The sequence below is a fragment of the Pongo abelii genome, chromosome 21 (genome assembly GCF_028885655.2).
Source record: "Pongo abelii isolate AG06213 chromosome 21, NHGRI_mPonAbe1-v2.0_pri, whole genome shotgun sequence".
NCBI classification, from domain to species: domain Eukaryota; kingdom Metazoa; phylum Chordata; class Mammalia; order Primates; family Hominidae; genus Pongo; species Pongo abelii.
Window position 1 is genome coordinate 38,022,895 of NC_072006.2, and position 21,332 is coordinate 38,044,226.

Sequence of the window (21,332 nt, forward strand, 5' to 3'; positions counted from 1 at the left end):
CTGTTCTCAAGAGGTTCTTGGGGCCAGAGAGAGAAGTTACTGAGTCAGGATTCCTTGGCTACAAGCAACAGAAGCCTCAACCCACTGGTATAGGCAATGGAGACATTTACTTATTTACGAAAACTTAGTCAACAAATATTTATTGAGCACCTACTGTGTGCTAAGTACTGTTCAAGGCGCCAGGAGTACAGGCATCAGAGTCCCTGCCCTCAAGGTGGTTACAGTCTAAAAATCTCAGGACAAGAAGTCTTGGTGGTGGGGCGAGGGGGCAGTTCTGGGTTTGGGGTAGTGGCTGAACCATGTCCTCAAGGACCAGATTCTTTGCATCCTTCTGCTCTGGCATCCTGCACACATAGAGGCTTTTTCCTTTTTTTTGAGACAGGGTCTCACTTTGTCACCCAGGCTTGGGTACAGTGCTATAATCATGGCTTACTGCAGCCTCAAACTTCTGGGCTCAAGCAATCCTCCCACCTCAGCCTCCTGAGTAGCTGGCACATGCCACTACTCCCAGCTAATTTTAAAGTTTTCTGTAGAGAGGGAGTCTCACGATGTTGCCCAGGCTGATCTCGGACTCCTGGGCTCAAGCGATGCTCCCACCTTGGCCTCCCAAGGTGCTGGGTTTACAGGAGTGAGCTACCACACCTGGCCGGAAGGCTTGCCGTCTCTTGGTTGTAAGATGGCCCTTCCTCACATGCCCAGTGTCAAGAAGCAGCAGGCCCAGCACCCACCAGCTTTTCCTTCACCTGAGCCCATGTTAACAGGCCAGGTTTCCCCAGAGTCATCTCACAACTGGTCCCTTATGCCTCATGGACCATAACTGTCACATCGCCACTTCTTGCTGCAAGGGAGTCTGGAATGTTTGTACAGGACGAAAGGGACAAATAGGGCTCTCCCGTAGGGCTAGGGGTGGAGCCTCCCTTCCCTGCATATATTAATGCCCACTAAGTTGATGCTGGATAGAATTGGGCTTCTGGTAACAAGGAAGAAGGAGGGATAGTTGCCGAGTAGGTGGCACCGACAGTGTCCACCATGGAGGCAGAACCAAGAACATAAGACAGGTATGTAGTTGGTGCTACCAGTTTCTTCCAAAAAGTGGATCTGATCGTGACACTTGGTCCTTTCGAATCCCTCAGTCTGCCTCCATCCTCTCCTGTTCTGGGCAGAATAAGGTGCGTCACCATTATCCAAGGAGCTTGTGAAAAATCCCGAGCTGGGTGGAGACTCAAGAATTGCATTTTCACTGCTAGGTGTGCGGTGGCTCATGCCTGTAATCCTAGCACTTTGGGAGGCTGAGGCAGGTGGATCACTTGAGGCCAGGAGTTCGAGACCAGCCTGGCCAACATGGTGAAACCTCGTCTCTACTGAAAGTACAAAAATTAGCCGGGCGTGGTGGCACATGCCTGTAATCCCAGCTACTCGGGAGGCTGAGGCAGAAGGATTGCTTGAACCTGGGAAGCAGAGGTTGCAGTGAGCTGAGATTGCACCACTGCACTCCAGCCTGGGCAACAGAGTGAGACTGTCTCAAAAACAAAAATTGCATTTTCACAGACTCCTGAGGTAATTCTGATGTAGGTGGGCTGGAGCCCACACTCAAACACTCAACGTTGACAGGATCAAGTCCTCAGAATGGCTAACTTGACCTCATGACCTGGCCCCCATTTTCATCTCCCTTTGAACCTCAGATCCTGTTACCCAGACTTCCCTGTCTCCTGGAGCATGTGCTCTGGCCCTGTGGCCCTCCCCTCCTGGACACAGCCCTCTCTGTCCTGCAAGAGCTGCTGCTTCCTCCTCTGCTGCCCACCTCTCAGTGCTGTCTCTTCATCATTTCCCACTCCCTTACCAGATGGCGAGGTCACTGTACTTCCTGGCCCCTAGGTCCACCTGGCACAGATCAGGTACGAAGACATTTATGTGAACACCGGTGTGGTGGAAAGTCAGAGGGAAGTACTGTCGCCAGGGTGTGCCAGGAGGAGGTGGGATCTGACCTTGCACGTGAAGGAGCAGATTTTCCACGTATGCCTGTGAGGGGCGGAGCACTGTAGACCAAGGGAACCTGCTGAGGGAGACATGGCAGGGAGGCCAGGGGCTGCCTTGGGAGGAGTTGGCTGGGGGAAGGGGCTTGCTTGGAGTGGGTGGGAGGTAGAACTGGAGAGGGTGGCTGGAGCTAGATGGGATGAAGGGCATGAGACTAAGGCAATTGCAGGCAGGAAAGGACGAGAGGAAAGGGAAGGAAGAAGGAAAGAAGGAACAGAAAACAAAGAAAGGGAGAAAGGAAATCAGGTTCTCAGGCAATAATTTGGGGCCAGGAGAGGATAGAGACGAAGCTTCTAAGGTTGCCTTCCATTTCCCTCAGTGATGTGGAGACAGCTTTGCAGCAGCTGCGATCCTGTGGAGTCAAACCCCACTGCTCCAAGTAGAGATAACACCGGGCAGGTGCGTGGCCAGGCCACCTCAGCAGCCTGTAACGTGGACACACCAACTTCAGTTAAAACAACAAATGTATTTTCTCACAGTTCAAGGGATCAGAAGTCCAAAATGCTGGTATCAGCAGAGCGTCTGGTGGAGGAGGATCCTCCTTGGCCCTTGTGGCTTCTGGTAGCTCCCAGCATTCTTGGGTGCTCCTTGGCCGGCTGCTGCACTGTCCCAAGCTCTGCCTCCACCTCCACGTGGCCTTCTCTGTGTCGTTTTCTGTCTCTTATAAGGATGCCTGTCATTGCATTTGGAGCTGACTCTAATCTAATATGATCTCATTGTGATCCTCAGCATAGTTACATCGGCAAAGACCCCATTTCCAAATAAGGTCCCATTCTGAGAGTTCGGGTGGATGTGAATTTTGGGGGACATTATTCAACCCACTCTAGCTGTGAGCTGGGGGCCTATAATCCCGCAGCGGGGTGGAGAGAGCTCAGTTGGGGAGACACAGGAAGCACAGGTCTCGCGAGCCCCATGTGCTGGATGTGAAGCCCAAGGCTCAGAGAAGCTCCAGGGCCCACTGCTAGTCAGTGACAGTGAAGAAGCCATGGGTTCCTTAGCCTGTGAAGGCTATTCATTCATTCTACAAACATGTTTTGGGTACTTCTATGCCAGCTGTCTGGAAGCTCACAGTTTGGTGGGAAAATTAGAAAGGCCGTAGCCATCCACTTCTTCATCATCATCACCACCACAGGCTGGGTCCTCTGTGTAGTGAGTCCCACTGGGAAGAGGGCTCCTGGCTCAGGAGGGTTTGTGGGAGGAGGTGCTATCTCAGCCAAGATCGGAGGCTGATGAGGTCTCAGCAGGGGAAAAGATATAACAATAGAGAGGTCGGAGGGTCACGTTCAATGCCTGTGCAAGAAAGGCCTGGAGCCACCCTTGGCCTGCTTGTGAACTCAAGATGAACCATGACACACAGTCACCAGACCTGCAGTAAACATTTACGAAATGAATTACAGATGAGGAGGCCGAGGCGCCAAGGTGCTTCCAAGTGTCACAGCCAAGTACCAGCAGAGCAAATTCATGAACCCAGTTCCCCTGTCTCCCCATCCACGTCTCTTCCGGTCTGGCCTGGGCACCCCGCTTCAGAAACTGCTTCCTTCCTTCCTGCTCAGCTGTATGCTGGCCTTGCCCAGACCACAGAGGAGCCAGGTGGAGCTGGGTTAGACATGCAAGACTTTGGGTCTTGCAGCTGAGACTGTGCACCAATCCCAGGCTAGATTTCCACGAGGCACTGGCTAAACTGGTGCAAATTCCCGCAGAGTAGCTCTGAGGGAGAAGCAGAGGAGGATCCCCCTTCAGAGTGGAAACATTTAGGGAACATAAACGAAGAACAGACAATCTGTACCTTCTCACTGAACCCACACAAGAACTATTTCAGGGCAGAACCATTCGTTACCCCATTTTGCAGCAGAGAAAGCCCAGGCTCAGAGAGAGAAAGTGATTTGTCCAAGACCACAGTTGTGGAGTCACAAGAATCCAGTCACACACATACCTCCTCCCCAGGCCTTCCCTGTCGCTGTGGTGGGGGAGGAGCTGGATCACAGAGATGCATCCCTGACTCCCTTAGAAGGTGTTGACCCTGAATGTGACCAAACCCTGGGATTTTAGAGGCCAACCCTCTCCCACGGCCACTTCCTACTGACAGTGAAAAGGCCACAGGCAACAGGACCTGGGATCACCCAGGGTGACCTGGAATGGAACGGCAGGGTCAGCCATGCAGAAGAGTTGGGTCTCCTGTCTTTTCCACAAGGGGCTGATGAGGGGATCCGCTCTGGAGCTAGGTCTCCCTTCCCACCCTGAGGACCTGTCTGTTTTCACCCAGACAATCTCACTGATTGTCTGACAAAGTAAAGAAGCAAATGAATTACTTATTCTATGAAAGCCATTCATTCAACAATTTTTTTTTTTGAGATGGAGTCTTGCTCTGTTGCCCAGGCTGGAGTGCAGTGGCACAATCTTGGCTTACTACAACCTCCGCCTCCCGAGTTTCAAGCGATTCTCCTGCCTCAGCCTCCCGAGTAGCTGGGATTACAGGTGTGCACCACCACACCGAGCTAATCTTTTTTGTAGTTTTAGTAGAGACGGGGGTTTCACCATGTTGGCCAGGCTGGTCTCAAACTCCTGACCTCAGGTGATCCACCCACCTTGGCCTTCCAAAGTGCTGGGATTACAGGCGTGAGCCACTGCACCCAGCCAAACAAATGTATTTTGGTTGGGCCTGGTGGCTTACGCCTGTAATCCCAGCACTTTGGGAGGCTGAGCTAGGAGGATTGCTTGGGCCCAAGAGTGTGAGATCACCTTAGGCTACATAGCAAAATCCTGTCTCTACAAGAAATAAAAAATTAGCCAAGTGTGGTGGTACGTGCTTGTGGTCCCAGCTACTCAGGAGGCTGAGGCAGGAGGGTTGCTTGAGCCCAGGAGGTTGAGGCTGCAGTGTGGCATGATCACAGCACTGCACTCCAGCCTGGGTGACAAAGCAAGACCTTGTCTCAGAAAAACAAAACAAAACAAAACAAGTGAACAAAATAAACAAAAAAAAATTTTGAGTACTTCTATGCCCGCTCTCACAAAGCTCCTTGTTTGGTAGGAAAATTCCTTCTCTCCCTCCTCAGCTTGGGCGCCTGTGTAGGGACACTTGGTTCCCTCATACAAAGCGTGGACAGACATCACGGTACATACTCATTGCTGTTTCGCTTCTCCATTGCTGCAAGAAACCCGCCCCCGAAACTTAGTTGTGAAAAGCAACTATTTTATTTTATATTTTATTTTATTTTTTGAGATAGAGTTTCACTCTGTCTCCCAGGCTGGAGTGCAATGGCACAATATCGGCTCACTGCAACCTCCGCCTCCTGGGTTCAAGTGATTCTCATGCTTCAGCCTCCAGAGCAGCTGGGACTACAGGTGTGTGCCACCATGCCCGGCTAATTTTTGTATTTTAAGTAGAGACGGAGTTTTGTCATGTTGAGCAGGCTGGTCTTAAACTCCTGATCTCAGGTGATCTGCTCGCCTCGGCCTCCGAAAGTGTTGGGATTACAGGCGTGAGCCCCCACACTCGGCGCAACTATGTTATTATGCTCACAGATTCTGTGGTCAGAAATTTGGAAAGAGCCAGTGGGATGATTTGCCTCTGCTCTGTGATAACCGGGGCCGCACCTGGGAAGACCTGAAGACTGAAATGACCTCCATGGCTGGAGGCTGGAATTATCTGGGGACCTCTCCATTCAGTGGTGTGCTATGTGTGGTAGTTGATGCTGGTTGTTGACTGGGACGTCCCCTGGGGCTGTCAGCAGGAACCTGAGACCTCTTCATGTGACTTGGGCTTCTTACGGCATGGAGACTTCAGTGTAGCCAGAGCTCAGGGCTCTAAAAGTGATTGTCTCAGCTAACAAGGTGGAAGATGCGTCATCTTTTGTGACCTAGACTTAGAAGTCATGCAGAATCACTTCACTGCATTTTACTGGTTATTAGTGAGTTGCAAACCCACGCAGGATTCTAGGGGAGGGGAATTAGGCTCCATCTGTTGATGGGGACATGGCTAGTTCTAAAAGAGCTTGGGGGACAGGAGATATTACTGGGGCTGTCTTTGGGAGCTAAAGTCTGCTATGATAGCTAACACAGAGCACTTAGTATATGCCAGGTATTGAATGAACTCATCTGGTCTCTGAACCCCTATCAAAAGAATATTTGTGAGTATATACCATATTTATTTATTAATAACATATAAATGTACCACTGTACTAATATATGGTGTAATAATACACAACTCCTTGAAGTTTTAAAAGGCTAGGATAGAAAAAATTATAATAAAAAATTTCAGTGTTTTCTTTCTGTATTCCTAAAGAGTTAAAGGATTTTTTTATTTTTTTTATTTTTTTTTGAGACGGAGTCTCGCTCTGTCGCCCAGGCTGGAGTGCAGTGGCAAGATCTCGGCTCACTGCAAGCTCCGCCTCCCGGGCTCATTCCATTCTCCCACCTCAGCCTCCCGAGTAGCTGGGACCACAGGCGACCACCACCACGCCCGGCTAACTTTTTGTATTTTTTTAGTAGAGACGGGATTTCACCATGTTAGCCAGGATGGTCTCGATCTCGATCTCCTGACGTCGTGATCAGCCCACCTCGGCCTCCCAAAGTGCTGGGATTATAGGCGCGAGCCACCGCGCCCGGCTGGCTTGTGTTTATTTAAGGAATGGAAGCGTTCACTCAAGCCAGACTTCAGGGGCAATTGTACATTGGGAATCTCCAAGGGACATCTCCCAAACTACCTGACCAGGGTGTGGGTTCCGCCGAATATCTTTTGGGAAACTCTGTGCGGGGGTCCCTAGAGCGTGTGGCTCCTCCCCATGCCTCCTCCCGGGTTTGAGGGGCCGACGCGGCAGCGCGCCCAAGGGCCTGCAGGTGGCGCCATGTTCCAGGCTGTGAGGCCCCGCTCCCGCCGAACCGCGGGGAGACAGTGGTCCTCCCGGGTGGTCTGCGCCTGGCCCAGGGAGGGGCCTAGAGGAGGCGGTGGAGTGGGGTGGGGAGGGGTGTCTGCTTAGCATCAGAGGCTGCTCCCTTGCCCTCCCTCGCTTTCTCCTCTCTCCATGCTTCCCACTCCCCCCACTGCCCCCCTCACTTCTTCGTCCCTCGCCTGCCCGCAGGGACACCCCCATGGGTAGGGAGAGGGCTGTGTCCTAGCTCCTGCCAGGGTCTGGAGGCCGAGAGTCTAGGGTGTAGGAGAAGGGGGCCAAGCCAGCCAGGAGGTGGGGCCATTGTAACAACAATCATAGCAATAGTCACTATGTACGGAGGCCCACTCTGCCGTGCGGGGGTGGGGGGCTGCAGTTGTGCGCTGCTAGCTCATCTTCTAGGCGATCTCCCTGTTCCAGGTCCCTGTGCTGCCCCCAGGAGTCCAGCAAAGCAGGACAGCTCTGTGGACATGGATACCTGTGTGTCCCCCACACCCGGCCCTGCATCTGGCTTAGCCGGAAGGTAACCCGCTCGTGGGAGGGTGGGAGTGGGTCCCAGGCTGGGGACTTCAGTTGTTGCCCTGGAGCTGGTTCTCCAAGAGCACAGACCCCAAACCACTGGCCTCTACTTCCCTGATGAGCTCCCCACCCCCATACCTTAGGCAAATTTCCTTTTCCAACCCCACTCCACCAATTTCCTCTGCCTCCTCCTTCTGTGAGGTTTGTGGGCCCAGTGTGGCCTCAGGGGGCTGAGGGGATCTCATGGAGTTGAGCTTCACCTTGCCCAGCGCCCAGCGAGGCCTGGGGAGGGGTGCCTCCTCACTGGCCTGCCTGCTGTTTCCCTGACCTCCTACAGACCATTCTCCACTCAGCAACCAGGGGTTGCTCTGGGCTGGATCTTGTCACTCCCACACCTGCCGTTTGTCCTTGAGAGCAAGGGCAAGGCTCCTCTGCCTGGCCTGGTTCGAGACACTGGGCTCCCCAGTTACATATCCTTATAGCTCCACACACATGTGTTCCTGCCTGGCTCTCTTCCCTGTAGAAACTACATTTCCTTGTATGATCTCTCCCTTTATACCACCAGCAGTGTAGTCCTGTGCTCAGCACCACTACAGGCCTGCACTTAGTAGATACTCAGTACGTGCTAAATTGAACAAAATGAATTAATTGATGAAAAGGACAATTGGATCAGGATAGGGCTGTTCCAAATGTTTTCTGGCAACAGGCTCATTTCATCAAATGAGATCTTACAGGGAAGCCCATGATATGAAACAGAAAAGGGCCGCTGCTTTGCCTGCAGTGGGAGGAGGGACCAGACACCTGACTCCAGAGGCCACGCAGTCACTGACTCTGCAGAACCTGGTTTGGTGGCACCAACATTGCCACTTTCCTTTGTTCTTCCTGCATTTAACCTTAGCCGACCCCTCCTGGCTGACATTGACGATCTGGTTTCTGTTCGTATTAGCCGCACCGGGAACTTTAGCTGTCACGTTGGCTGTACATGCGGATGATGCTCCTGTCTTCCCTTTTCCCTGTACCTGCGGATCGCTCGGCCATCGCTTGGCTCTGAGAACAGAGGCTGGGCTGAGCCACGGGCAAAGGATTTGATGTCCTTTGGGGAGGGGTGCTAATGGTGAGCACAGGGGCAGGGCTGCAGTCCCACCCCCCCACCGCCACCAGCACAGCCAGCCTCCCCCACTCCCATCCACTTTGGTCAAATGACCTTCCATGGCCAGGGGTGAGGTGCTCCCTCTCACTGACCTCTAACCTCGCTTGAACACCCACCAGCATTTATTGAGCGCCTGCTGGGTGCCAGCATGTTGCCAAGAGCTCCCTGGGTTTTATTTCCATGGGTCCTCATGACAACTCTTAGGAATGGCTGTTATCATGTTCCCCATTGTACAGATGAGAAAATGGAGGCTCACAGAGGGAGAGGACTTGACCAAGGCCACACAGTGGATGATTCAAACTTCCGACCTACCCTGGCCCATAATGGGCAGCCGAGCCAGAGACCAGTACTTTATGGATGAGAGGGGAAAGAGGAACCAGGACTTCATGCTGCTTCTGGTGGCCTGGCTGCATCCCCCGACCCTGGGACGCACTCCTGGCTCTTACCTGGGAGGCAGCATAGCAGGTGGCATTGGAAGCAGAGGGGCCTGAGCTAGAATCTGAGCTCTGTCGCTGACCAGTTTGGTGACCCAGTTATGTGGGGGTCTCACCAGCCTCACTCTCCTGCCTGAGCAAGGGAAGCAGAGATGTCAGTACCCGCCTGCCTGGGTGGGGGTAGGGGCAGGTGAAGGAGAGGTTGTCTTGGCACACGGCACATCCGAACACTCGCTGGAGTGGCTATGAGGGGTCCTCATGCTTTACCCACCCTGGGCCCATCTTAGAATGAAAGAAAATGGAACCCCCAAGGAGGTCTCTTCCTTGTCCTTCCTCAGTGCATCTCAGAGTGGGACCCTGAGGGGACCCTCTTCTTGGGGCTGTCCTGGGCTGGGCATCCTCCCCTCCCTTCTCCTGATGTGAAAACTCCCAGGGTGGGTGCCACACGAGGAGGGCCAAGGTGCTGTGTTCTAGTCCTTGCCTGGCCACCGGCTAGTGCCTAGACCCTCTCTGGACCTCAGTTTCCCCACCTCCAGCATGGGTCTCCTGCAGAGCCCGTGAGGCAGCAGAGGATGGATTTGAGCCCGGCTGTGTGCAGTCGGGGCACCTCCCATACGCGAGGGGCTCCTGGGGTTGCTGTGACAAATGACCATGAACTGAGTGGCTGAAAACAAGACACGCATTCACTCACAGCTGAGGTCAGCAGTCTCGTATCAAGGTGTCAGAAGGGCCAGGCTCCTGCAGACGCTCTGGGGGAGAGCCCTGCCCTGCCTTCTCTGGAAAAGATGCAGCGATCCCTGGCCTTCCTGGGCTTGTGGCCTCCGATCTCTGCTCTGTCTTCAGGTCTCCTCTGTGTGTCTTCTACTGTCTCTTATAAGGACACTTGTCATTGGATTTAGGGCCCACTAGGGTAATCCAGGATGATATCATCTTAAGATCCCTAACTTAATTATATCTGCAAAGACTGTTTTCCTAAATAAGGTCATATTCACAGCTTCCAGGGATTTGGATGTGGGCATATCTTTGGGAGCTATGACAGTTAGCCTCACCTCACAGGCTCGCTACCAGAGAAGGGCAAGTGAGGACCAGTGGATTCCTCTAAGGACCTTGGACAGTGCCGCATACAGTAAGCTCAACAAATGTGAACCCCAAGAAAGAGACATGGAGGCACAGGGAGGAAAAGATCATGGAAGAACTTGCCCTGACAGTGCTGAGACCCCTTCCCCCCAGCTTTGGGCCTTGTCTCTGGGGGTGGGCCAAGCCGGACCCCTCCAGGCCAGGGCGGCAGCACACACAGCCAGCCCTGCATCTCTGCATCCCATTCTGGCAGAGCACTACCCAGAAACATATTTTACCCATAAACGGGCCAATTAAGAAGGCAAATGTTTTCAAACAGGAGGATTTATTGGCATAGAATGTGCCATCCCTCTAAGCAAGAGGAGTGGGGGTGTGTGCGGAGCCATCTGGAGGGGAGTTGTTTATCATATTTATTTAGTTACAAGTTGCTGGTTTAGAACTGGCAGAGCTTTGTGAGGTGGGAGCGCAGATCCCTGGGAGGGCACAGGCTCGGGTGGCTTTGTGTACAGGGGTATGCCCTTGTCTGTGCAGACACGTATGTCTTTGTGCCTGAGCATATGTGACCGTGCGCCTACATGTGGGAGTTTGCCTGCCTATGCGTGTGCATACCCTTTATTGGGTCTGCTCTCTGCGTGTGCACACATCTGCCTCTGTGTGTAGAGGGGCATGCACACACGAGTATCAGCGGGCCTAGAGATGTCCTGGTGCATGCGTGTGCACATGCGTGTTTGTGTGCATGTGTGTGCAATTCTTCTTTGTATGTGGATACAGGCGTGGCCTTGTGTACACTTGCCTGGGACAGATCCTACCTTACCCGATTTGACTTCCAGGCAGTCTTGGACATCTCTGAGAGTTTCTTCCCTGGCAATTTCCCACATCATCCTCTTTCTTTGATCCCTTTCTCTTCCCTGTGTGTCTTCTCTTCTCTCTCTAGACCAGGGGACACCAGTAGGTCACGTGAATGAGAGAAGAAGGTCTGGCCTGGGCTAGGCCTTTGACGCAGACTCATTGTGTGTGGCAAAGGCAAAGGACTTGTCTTGGCCTCTGCAAACATATATGCTCTCCTATTTTACCTAAACACGTGGCTCTGACTCTCTGAGACTACTCTGTTTCCCAGCATTTGATAGAGATATGGGACAAAGAATCATTACAAGTGCAGAATCATTACAAGTGCTGTGATCACCAACAAGAACTACTTAGCCTGTGGTTCTGGGAGGCAATAGAGAAGGGTGGGGGCTGTGGTGAACAGGAGAGTGCGTGCCCCTGTCTAAGGGACAGCCAATCCTCGGTGATGGTTGCTTTGAGAGATTTCCAGCCTCCGTTGCCAGGTCTTCTGAGTTTCTAAGAAAAACCAGAGATTTGTATTTTTAAGAGAGTGTGCTTGATTTTTAAACATTGGCTGAAAGATTTTTGAAACATTGCAGGCCAGATGGAACTTGTGTGCAGGATGAATGAACAGGGTGCTCATCTGCAGCCTCCTCCATGCTCCATGTGCACCCCTCTGATCTGTGGCTGTAGGGATCATTGTCAAGCTCGTGACCAACATCTGTGCCTCGATTTTGAGTCTAGACCTACTATAAGTCAGATACTGTCATCCTGGGCTCATGTCTTGTGAGCACAATGAACCCAGCATGTCCACGAAGCAATGCAGCATCTTTCCTCCATCAGTGCCTCCCTTGAGTCCCCGAATCAGAGGCAGCCCCGCCATCAGCTCTGGAGACGGAATCTGGGTGTCATCCTTGGGTCCTCACTGCCCCTCAGCCTCCGTGGGCATTGAATCAGTCACCCAGTCCTGCTGGCTTTGCCTCCAGCACACATCTCTACAGCCTCCGTCATCTCTCTCTTGAATGACAGTGACAGCCCACTCCAGCTTCTCCAGGCTTCTAGTTGTGCCTCCCTGCTCCTTCCCTGTCCACCTCTCCAGCCTTGTCCTTCCCTCTCCCTGCTGGCACTTTAAGCTTCAGCAACACCAGACTGCTTTTGTTCTATTTATTGCCTCTTGCCTTTGCAATGACGTCCCCTCTTCATGGAATGCCTTTCCAGACCTTTCCACTTCCCCCGACTAACTCCTCTTTATCCTTTGAGATCCCATAGGAAGCTCCCTCTACAAAAGGGCGATAAATAAATCTCATCTGGCAAGGTTGTTCTCAGACTGCATGAGGTCCTTTCTGGCACAGTGCCCAGCACACAGTAGGTGCTCACTTGATGTGCGTGCCTCCCCATCCGCTGGCCTCCCCTGCCTGCCACTCTCTCTGGAGGGAGGACCGTGGGCACTGACTGGGCCCTGAGGGATGAGACAGAGTGGCCCCCAGACAGGTGATCTCACAGCCTTCCCCAGGCCTGGACCCGGTGACTCTCAAATGACATCAGCCACAGAACTTCACCAGCAGGTCAGGTGGGCTTTTCCTATCAGCCCTCTCCTGTTAAATAGGCATTTTGATATTTTCACTGGACGTACATTAGTCACGGAGAATTCTGATTTGCACAGCCTGTGTTTTAAAGTGTGATGTTCTAGGCTGTAAAGATAATCAGCTCTCATAAGAGATGGTTTCCCTGGTGCCAGGGGTGGGGGACTGGGGTGGCGACAATGTGATTGGAACTCTAAATGTCTAAAGTGACTGTCTGAAGTCCCCTGAGCCACAATTCAATCAGCCTCTCCAAACGAGAAATTCAACAGTGAGTGTTAAAAAAACGGTGGAGGATGAAAATGGAAAAAAAAAAACAACACTCAAAATGGAATTAAGTTTTGGGGGCATTGGATGGAAGTTTTAAAAATGAACAGTCACAGTCCCCCAAAAGGTGCATCTTCTCCAGCGCGGCAGAAGCAGGGAAGGGTTTGCTTTCTAGGATTCTGGAAGAACTTTCAAAGTTTCTTCTTCCTTTTTTCCACCTCCCTTCCTTCCTCCCTCCTTTATTCTCTTCCTTCCACAGATGTTTCCTGATCACCTACTGTGTACCGGGCACCATGCTGGGCACTGCAGACCTAACAACGGACAAGGCAGATGTTGTTCCTGCTCTTGCAGAGTTTATAACCCTCCCCTACTGTTAGGCCTGAGGGTCGTTTCCAGTTTTTCATGGTTGCAGATAATGGGGCAATGAACATTTTTGCACACATACCAGGATGAGGCATGGAATGAAGTTTTCTGTTGCCCCAGAAATGGTGCCTGAGGCCAAGCTACAGACAAAGGCATCAAGTACCCCATGTTATTTTTTTATTTTATTTTATTTTTGAGACAGAGTCTCGCTCTGTCATTCAGACTGGAGTGCAGTGGCACCATCTCGGCTCACTGCAACCTCCGCCTCCCAGATTCAAGTGATTCTCCTGGCTCAGCCTCCCGAGTAGCTGGGATTACAGGTGTGTGCCACCATGCCTGGCTAATTTTTTTTTTTTTTTTTTTAGTAGCCACGGGGGTTTCACCATGTTGGCCAGGCTGGTCTCGAACTCCTGACCTCAAGTGATTTACCTGCCTCCTAAAGTGCTGGGATTATAGGGGTAAGCCACCGCACCTGGCCAAGTCCCCCGCATTCTAAAGAGCACAGATAAAACTGAGGCCAGACACACCTTTCAGGGCTTATACAGTCCAGCCAGTTCGGTTATCCCCAGCGTCCCCTGGCTCCCCTGGCTCCTCGCCTCATTCTGCTCCATAAGCAGGAAACTGACAAGAGACGGAGAGAGGGGAATTACTGGATCGTAAGTTGTCATCCCTGGGAGGGGGTCAGTTATTGTCCCCTCCCTGTGGGAGAGGAGAGGGGATCTCTAAAGGGACCCCTTGCAGAGATGGGGGGGTGCAGACAGGCATCTTGGGCCACGTTAGAAGGTCTGTGTCTGCTTAGACAGTGGCCCAGCCCGTGCCCTGGGACGTCTGTGAGATTGGACTAGGTACTGGTGGGCAGGGAGGGGATGCATGGAGGAGGCTGTGGCCAAGTCGACCCAGAGAACAAGGCTGGCTGGGACTGTATGCCAGGGCAAGGACTCAAGGGGCAGCAGGGGGCTGGGTGTGATGCCTCACGCCTGTAATCCCAGCACTTTAGGAGGCTGAGGCAGCCCGATCACCTGAGGTCAGGCGTTCAAGGCCAGACTGGCCAACAGGGTAAAATCCCGACTCTACTAAAAATACAAAAACTAGCTTGGCATGGTGGCGAGAGCCTGTAATCCCAGCTGCTTGGGAGGGTGAGGCAGGAGAATCACTTGAACCTGGGAGGCAGAGGTTGCAGTGAGCCGAGATGGCGCCACTACACTCCAGCCTGGGTGACAAAGCGAGACTCTGTCTCAAAAAAAAAAAAAAAAAAAAAAAGACAGGGGTGCAGCAGGAGGTCTGGGGTGGCTGCGTGGGGTGCGAGTTGAGGGGTGGGAGAAGCAGGGCCATGGTGGTGGTCTCATGTCAGGGACCCTGAGGACACAGAGGCCCCAGGGCACAGCTGGGGGGCATCCTGCACACCGTCTTCCCTCACTTGGCCTCGGCTCCTGGACACTGTCTCTGTCTACCCTCTCTTGCTCCTCTACACTTGCCAGGCCAGGCCAGGGGCTGCCTCTGGGTTCTCGAGGCCCCAGGGTTCCTGCTGCCTCAGCACAGCCCTGGCCTGTCACTGCCAGGTCCATGTCCATCTCTGGTTGATAGCAGGGGCTTTGTCTCTTTCACTGCTGTATCCCCCGAGCCTGGCACAAGGCTGGTAAACAGCAGGCGCTTGCTATGTGTTTGTGATGAGACCTTTGTTGGAGGAGCACTGAGCTGAGGGGAAGGTCAGCTCAGGGTCCCCCGGCTGCAGGATACTGTCCTCTGTAGAGGGGAGGGCCGGCTCAGGGTCCCCAGGTTGCAGGATGCCATCCTAGGCAGAGGGGAGGGTGGGCTCAGCGTCCCCAGGCTGCAGGATGGGGTCCTCTGCAGAGGGGAGAGCGGCCTCAGGGTCCCCGGGCTGCAGGGCGCCATCCTCTGCCAGCTCTTTATTGTCCCTCCTCTTTATGCCCTGCCTTGGTCTGGCTTTCACTTTACAACCAAATAAATTAATCTTCATCCTCATAGAGAGTTTTCCTCTGGGCAGTGCTCCGAGGAATTGGAAATGCTCCCAGCCTAGGTTTATGGCAAAGGAGCTGCCGGGAGGAGATTTCTTAAGGCTGGTTGGGTGACCCCAGGCCTTCACCAATGCTGGGCTCTCTGCCAGCTGTGTGGGCTGAATACATCCTCCACCTATGAGGCCTGACCGAAACCCCACCTCCCCCAGGAAGCTGTTCTTGATCTCCCAGCTGTGTCGGGGGTTCTTCTATCCAGTCCTGTAAGCACCCTTCATCCCGGCATCATCAAAACAGGATTTTAGTTGTCCATGTCTGTCTTTTTCATTAGACCAGGCACTCCCTGAGGGCAGGGACTCAGCGCTGTGTCCCCAGCACACATCAGGTGCTCATCACGTGTTTTCGAAGGCGGTTGATTGCTTGAACCAGGCTAGAAGGTGATGTACAGAGTGTCTAGAAATGAGTTAGGTGTGAGGTTGAGATGAGGTAGGGCACATGAGGTGGAGAAATAAAGAGAGGGAAGGGCAGGCCAGGGAGAGGGCGTGGTGCGAGCAGAGGCACCGCAGCAGGACATAGCCTGGCGTTGCGGGGCTCTCAAACAGTGAGGCTGCCGGCTGAGCCCAAGCTCCAGGCATGGGGCGGTAAGCAAAGAGATGGTAACTAGGGTTAGCGCGGCAGAGTAGGTGACAGACTCAACTGAGGTCCTAGAGGTGAAATCCATGGGGGTGGTTATTGGAGTAGGGGGGTGGCCGGGATGGCACTCAGTACCCTGGCTCACAACTGGGTGGCTGGTGGAGACACAGAGGAGGAGTTGGGGGTGGGGGTGGGGAGCAGCTGTGCTCAATGTTGGGCCCTCCGAGTGGGACATGGGGCATCGGGGGAGATGCCCAGGAGGCCCTGTGATCTGGAGAAAGGTCCAGGCTGGAGAAGGAGCAAGGACACGGCTGGCAAGGGGGCGCCCGAGGCCGTGGAGTGGACAGAAGCCGAGGAGGAGGGGGACTTCACCCCGAGCTTACAGCTCCTTGCATAACTTAATTGCCAGTATGATTAAACATGTAAATATTTATTTAAAAATAAATACATTTAAAAACTTAAAATTTGGATTCAGGAACATTTTAAAGAAAAAGCACAGACGGCCAGGCGGGGTGGCTCATGCCTGTAATCCCAGCACTTTGGGAGGCCGAGGCAGGCAGATCATGAGGTGAGGAGATCGAGACCATCTTGGCTAATACGCTGAAACTGCATCTCTACTAAAAATACAAAAAATTAGCCGGGCGTGGTGGCAGCCGCCTGTAGTCCCAGCTAATCGAGAGGCTGAGGCAGGAGAATGGCGTGAACCTGGGAAGCGGAGCTTGCAGTGAGCCGAGATCATGCCACTGCACTCCAGCCTGGGCGGTAGAGCAAGACTCTGTCTCAAAAAAAAAAAAAAAAAAAAAAAAAAGAAAGAAAAAGTACAGACATAATAGTGAATTGCACATTGCCTTTCCCAAATATGCTCACATTATGTTCTGAAAAGTTCCCTCTGCTCCCTGCCCACTCCATCCCACTCCCCAGGGAGTAACTGATGCTTCTTTTCAGTGTGGTCCAAAGGGCTTGTCAAGGTTTTGCTGTCAAGTGAGTGATGTAAACTGTCCCCTCCACTAGCCCCAGGAGGCGTCTGTAGTGTTCACTGCTCACTGGCATGTTTCAGGATAAACTCTTTTGTGGAAACAAGAAAAGGAGAAAAGGAGCTTGGGCCTGTGTTGCTGGGAGTTCACTTGGGAGCCCCTGGAGCTAGAGAAGGTGGGACAAACTGATATCACACAACCCTCCTCAGAGGGGTGTCCTATTGTTCCCATTTTACAGAGTTGGCGACTGAGGCTCAGAGAGGTGACTCTCCTAAGGCCATGGAACTGATGAGTGGCCGAGCTTGGATTCAAACCCAGGTCTGCCCAGCTTCAAAGCCCAGGCTTTTGCTCATATTTTTAGGAGAAGACACAGACCAAGTTTGTTTTACGTCAGGATTCAGAGATTCAGGATCCTGGAGCTCTAGAGACCATTTGACAGATGGAGAGACTGAGACAGAATCAGGACTAGAACCCAGGCCTACTGCCCCTGAGTCTGAAGTTTTGACTGTCAGCAATCATTCAGGGCGAAGGGATCTTGCAGGAAAGATGACAACTTGATGGGGCCAGAGTTCAGAGGTGTGTGCAAATGGGAGGTTCAGAAGCTTCCCTGGAGGCTGCAGCCAATTCCCCCCACCTCTCCCCTCCATCCCCCACATAACACACTTGGCCCCCTGTGAACCCACAGTTCCTGCTCAGAGCAGGCGGCCAAAGCAGTGTCTTTGCTGCAAGCGAGGGGCTGAGCTGTTCAATGAAGAATCATGTCCTTCGTCTTGTCCCCTGCATTTTACACCACCATGTAAAATTTTCCAGTAATTCCTCGGAATAAAATGTAGTGGCTGTTAATTTTTGACGCCTGGGAAGTAGCCAGCTGAATGCCTTTTTATGCCTGAAACTATTTTCTACCATTAGGAGAGTGTAATAAAACGTTTTCTTTCTTTGATTTTATTTTTTAATTAGATGAGAGGGTTTAGGCAACTCTGCTGTCAAAGCTGTGGCTGGCAGCTGGGAGCCCAGGACGTGGCAGAGGAAGGACACGAACACCTTCACTCTCAAATACCTTCCCCACAGCCAGGCCTTGCCTCTGAGCCAACCAGGGGGGCCAAGGTCTGGCCCAAATCATAAAAAACCCCGAATCTTCATTGCTTTTCCAGAAAGGCTGTTTGCGAGAAGTAGCATGCTTCTGCGAGAAGTTTCTGTCCTGGGCTTTGGCTTCATACAGACGTGTGAAATTCCTCCTCTATGTCTCTGGGTCGAAGTCTTGGATCCTCAGCTTAATAGCTGAGGGACTTTGAGCGAGTCCCTTCCCCTCTCTGGGTTTCTTCTCTGTAAAAGCTCCCAGGGTTGTTGACTAAGGAGATATTGATTAAAGGAGAAATGGGTGTCAAGCATCTAGGCCACAGTAGATACCCTGGAAACAATGATAATGGGGGAATGTGTTTAAGAGGCAGGAAAGGGCCGGGCATGGTGACTTATGCCTATAATTCCAGTGCTCTGGGAGGCTGACACAGGAGGATCACTTGAGGCTAGGAATTCATAGACCAGCCTGGGCAACATAGTGAGATCCTACTCTAATTTTCTTTTTTTTTTTTCTTTTTTTTTTTTTTTGGGGACAGGGCCTCACTCTGTCATCCAGGCTGGAGTGCAGTGACATGATCTCAGCTCACTGCAATCTCCACCTCCCAGGTTCAAGTGATCCTCCCACATCAGCCTCTCAAGTAGCAGGGACCACAGGTATGCACCACCACATCTGGCTAATTTTTTCTATTTTTTGTAGAGATGGGGTTTCACCATGTTGCCCAGGCTGATCTTGAACTCCTGAGCTCAGGTTGATCCACCCACTTAGCTCTCCCAAAGGGCTGGGATTACAGGTGTGAGCCACTGTGCCTGGCCTACAAAATAAAAAAAAAAAATTAACTGGGCATGGTAGTGCACCCCTATAGTCCCAACAACTTGGGAGGCTGAGGTGGGAGGATGGCTTGAGCCCAGGAGTCAAGGCTGCAGTGAGTTATAATTGTGCCACTGCACTACAGCCTGGGTAACAGAGTGAGACCCTGTCTACAAAAAAAAAAAAAAAGGAAGTGAGAAGACTTCAGGCTTCTTCATGTTCCTTGATGGGGTTGTGGTGGGGCTGGGAGGAGCTGGGTCTAGGCTGGCAGGTGCAGGCAGAGAGTGAGGGGAAGGCTGGGCGCAGCCTCACCTGCCTGCAAGAGGAGACATGTGGGGGCAGGTCCTGCTTTGCCACTGGCACTTCCTCCTTTCAGGAGTGTGTGTTCCTCCTCTCTTCTGAGGGAACCGTCCCTGGCCGCTCCCCACTACCCGCTTGCCTGCTTTAGGATCCAGACGATGCCATCATCTCGTTTCCTACCCAGACTCCTGGGTCCATCCTTGCTGGGAATTTTTAAACTGGAGACAGGGAAGAGGAATCCCTTCCTCTCTGGTCATGTAGTCAGAAAGACAGGAGCCCAGAGCTACTGGTCACCATGCCCCCCACACTCACCCCATGGAGAAGCCTTTCTGTGCAAAGACAGGAGGGCTACGGACATGAAGAGAAGCAGAATGTGAGGCTCAAATCTCATCAGCCTGGCGAGGCTATAACTCAATTAAATGCAAATCCCGGTGTTGCTGTGCAGGTGTTCTGTATAGCTGTGCTTAACATCTATAATCAACTGATTTAAAGTAAAGGAGATCATTCCTGGTAATGTAGGTGGGCCTCATCCAATCAGTTGAAGGCCTCAAGAGCAAATCAGCTTCCCCAGAGAAGAAATTCTGCCTCAAGATTGCAGCATAAAATCCTGCATGAGTTTCCAGCCCGGGGCCTGCCCTTCCAATTTCAGACTTGCAAACCCCCACAACTGTGTGAGCCAATTCCTTAAGAGAAATCTAGCTGTCTCCTTTCCGTGTCTTCTATTGATTTTGTTTCTCTGGAGAACCCTCACTAATACACAGAGGAAAGAAGGAAGAGGGAGGAGAGGGATCCTGACAGTGGGAGGCCCTGTTTCCTCTTGTCCTGGAGGCCACCACCTCATTTGTTCACCACTGGGTGGACACTGCCAGGGCTCTGCCCACTTGCCCTTGGGCTATGCCTTTGAGGTGGGGACTTTCTTTTTTCTTTTTTTTTTTTTTAAACGGAGTCTCACTCTGTTGCCCAGGCTGGAGTGCAGCAGGGCGATCTCGGCGCACTGCAAGCTCCGCCTCCCGGGTTCACGCCATTCTCCTGCCTCAGCCTCCCCAGTAGCTGGGACTACAGGCGCCCGCCACCACGCCCGGCTAATTTTTTGTATATTTTTTTAATTAGAGACGGGGTTTCACCGTGTTAGCCAGGATGGTCTTGATCTCCTGACCTCGTGATCCGCCTGCCTCGGCCTCCCAAAGTGCTGGGATTACAAGCGTGAGCCACCGCACCTGGCCGAGGTGGGGACTTTCAATGCCTGCAGGCTTTCTCTGGAGGTCTCCCAGGGACGGGCCTGCCTGCTTCTCCTGCACTCGCCGAGGGACCAACTGGACTTGCCTCTCAGAAGACGTCTGTCTGAAAGCAGGAGTGGCAGTTGTGGGGGCGCTGGAAGGACAAAACACCCTGTGCTCCGGCTTACAAACGGCGACAAGTCCATCAACCTCCTCTGGGTTAGAGTCCTAATTCGCAGCCCCCACCCACTGCTGAGCTCAGGGCTCTGGAAACTGACTGCCTGATTCAGCCAACAGGATACATGGTGCTGGAGCCTGTGCTGATGAGCCCATTAGGGGAAATGGGGGCTCCCAGGCACGATGAGCTATTCCAGGCCATCTCACCAAGCCTGGGCCCGAATGCTCCCATGGAGCCCAGTGAGGAAGGCAGCGGGACGCTACACTGACTTCTTCCCTTGTAAAGGTGCGGGGTGAATCTGTTTGGAGCAGGGCGGGCAGAAGACATCTTCCTAAGATGTCTTCCACGGGGAGCGGTGGGCCTCTGGGATGCCCAAGGTCTCTGCCATCACTCTCTGGTCTCTACACTTTCAGAGGGATCGTGGAACACTGAATTGCATGAGATCTTAAGATTTCATCTACTCTGGGAGTTTTCAAAACTTTTTTTTTTTTTTTTTAAAGAGTTGGGGTCTCGCAGCCTGGAGCGGTGGCTCACTCCTGTAATCCCAGCATTTCGGGAGGCCGAGGTGAGTGGATCACAAGGTCAGGAGATCGAGACTATCCTGGCTAACACGGTGAAACCCCGTCTCTACTAAAAATACAAACAGTAGCCGGGCGTGGTGGCAGGCGCCTGTAGTCCCAGCTACTTGGGAGGCTGAGGCAGGAGAAGGGCGTGAACCCGGGAGGTGGAGCTTGCAGTGAGCCGAGTCTGCATCACTGCACTCCAGCCTGGGGGACAGAGCAAAATTCCGTCTAAAAAAAAAAAAAAAAAGAGATGGGGTCTCGCTTGTTGACCAGGCTGGAGCACAGTGGTTTGATCATAGCCCACTGCAGTCTGGAACTCCTGTTCTCAAATAATCCTCCTGCCTCAGCCTCCCAAGTAGCTGGGACTACAGGTGTGCGCCACCATACCCGGCTCCAAATTTATCTTTAAAAGTTGTTATAGGCCAGGCACCATGACTTATGCCTGTAATCCCAGAGTTTTGGGAGGCAGAGGTG